A 2,756-nucleotide genomic window follows, 5' to 3' on the forward strand; every position below is an offset into this window, starting at 1 on the left:
TGACTTGGAACAGGGAATTTTGGAAATAGATTCAATTGTGACTTATCATAGGGAATTTTCTAAAAGAATTATAATTGTCGGATTGGAGAGAGAATAAATAAATTGAATATAAAAAAATTTTAGAAAAGAATTATAATTTTGTTCTAGAAAGGAGAATTTTTTTCATGGTATGGAAATCTTCAAACAGAATTTGGATTCTAATTTAGAAGAAGGAAAATAAAAAAATCCCTTTTTCAAGTCAGATTTCGTTAGATTTTAAAAATTCTTTGTCTCCAATTAGAATTTGTTCGAATTTAAATATTCTTTTCTTTTTGGCAAAAAATTATTTTGACCGAATTGATCGAGTTACTGTGTTTTTGAATTATAATAGAAAACTTACTTGAAACCCGGAATTTTGTAAAAGAATAAAAAATTCTGGGTTTGGAGGAGGAATAAATAAACGAAATATAAAGAAATTCAAATAAAGAATTTTAATGTTCACTTTGGAACAGGGAATTTTTGACATAACTTAGGAAGATAAAAAAAATTTATTCTGCTTCAGAAGAAGGGAATTAAAAAAACCCTCTTCCGAGTCAGCATTCCTCACATTTTGAAAATGCCTTGTTCCAAATCAAAATTGGTTCGTTTAAAAAAAAAAATTGCCAAGATTTTAAACATTTCTGTTTCAAATATTAAAAATGGAGAGTTTTTATTTATGGATTATAATAGAAAATGTTGTAAATAAATATAATTCTGTCTTTGAAATGGGCAATTTTAGAAAATAAGTGTGATTATGACTTAGAACAGGAATTATAATTATTTTCAAAAAATCATTGACTGGGACAAATTAACAATTGATCGGGGGAAAAAACTGGGAAAAATTTTAAATGTTTGAATTTTCGAGATACAATTTCGAAAATGATCAAATTTGAAAACTCTTAAACAGAACTATGGCTAAAATAAATGAATCAATTAAAAAAGTTTCTAAATTTTGAAACATATTAAAAAGCCTCAGAATTCGGACAGAATCCCAAAATTGTAAATTAAAAATTAAAAATTTTTGTCTCAGTATCGTAAAAGATTCCCGCACTTCAAGCGCTTTGAGAAACACTGTACTAGGGAAGTTGAAAAAAAAATTGATGGTACGAGGGGAGAAAGACAAAATATTGTGAATCACATAAATTGAGATTAATTATAAATATTAAATCGGTATCTTAATCTATAAATGTTGGCTATTGTTAAATGTTAAATATTGTTCGGCAGGGCGCTGTTGCTATTCGACAAGAAGTTCGTGGAGGCCTTTCTTGACATCGGTGCAATCTTAGACAGCCGAAAAAAAACTAATCTCACGATTTTTCCAAGATTAAATCTACGTGTTGTTGGAATTTCCAAATGAAGAATAGAACGCACAGATAGCAGATAGGAATGAGCGCTCGAGCAGTAGTCAGTAGTGGGGACGCCGTACAGAAAACGCGGCGAAAGAGAGCATGGCCTTTCGTCGCGTTTTCTGCGCGTCATCCCCACTACTACATACTGCTCGAGCGCTCATTCTGTTTTGCTTTCTGAGCCTTCAATTGTATGATATCGTATTAATTTAGGCTGCGCCATTTTATTGTTAAACCCTATGATATTAATTTTAATCGTTTATATCATTAACTAGATTGTAATTAGGCCGATTTTAATTAAGCCGACATTAATTTTAATTTCGTATCAAACATAATGAGATATTGAAAGACGAATTGATTGTACATAAACAAATTATAGGTCTGAAAAAAAAACAGTTTTGATTTCGATGGCCCGTAGATGTCTCGGCTATCAGGATTGTATCATGCACATATCTAGACAAAAAACATAAATAGTTAACTATGCCGATAGTAGTCGAGATTATTAGAAAGTAGAAAAGATTATTCGTCGAAAATACGATCGAAACTTATATAGAGCATGAATTTCTTGCGAATTGCAGGCCCTCTGCATTCTACTTGTACTCTAATAATTCAAGGGTAAGAATCTCACTGAACATCCTTGGTCGAAAGTGAAAAAAAAATTAATAGAAATTTAAAATTGTATTTAGAAGGTGCTTTTGGTCCTCTCGATTCTGAAATTCATGCAAGATCGGCCCGCTTATTTTGTAAGAGTCACAGATTTCGATTTTTAATGCGGTTTCAGCCTCGAAAGAACCGAGCAGATTAATTAAAATTAAAATTTAACATTTACAATTTATAATTAACATTGAAAATTGAAATTAAAATTCGATGAAATTTCAAGAATCTCGACGTTGTGTACGATTTTATTGTTTATCACATTTTGTAAGTGGTTCTGAATGAACGACCAGAGGATGCCAAGCAGTGATACTTTCAGACAATACAATATGATTAATTACACTTATATCAGTAATTTAATCTACTATAATTATTGACTCCGGTTTGAAGAAAGAATATTTCGATCAATGCTATAATTATTATTACGAATAATTAAAAAATAAAGTGTGCTCTATGTCAAATGCTAGTACGTTATTTAATTTCCTCTTCTGCCGTTTTGAATATTAATACTTTAAACAATGTATTTAAATAAAAAATTTCAGAGTTTAACTCTTAAAGTGCATTGTGGGTGTCTGACACCCAAAGAAATTTTCAAACTCTTATAGACCGTGGGCTGACAACGTAAATGGGAGCGTTATACGGATAAGGCCAATTTTCACATGAGATGTTCGTCTGATGATGAGGAACGTAAAAATGGGTGCCTGGCAGGTATGAGTGGATGCGTTCACCTGTGGCGAC

This window comes from Belonocnema kinseyi, chromosome 10 (assembly GCF_010883055.1).
Source record: "Belonocnema kinseyi isolate 2016_QV_RU_SX_M_011 chromosome 10, B_treatae_v1, whole genome shotgun sequence".
Classification (NCBI taxonomy): domain Eukaryota; kingdom Metazoa; phylum Arthropoda; class Insecta; order Hymenoptera; family Cynipidae; genus Belonocnema; species Belonocnema kinseyi.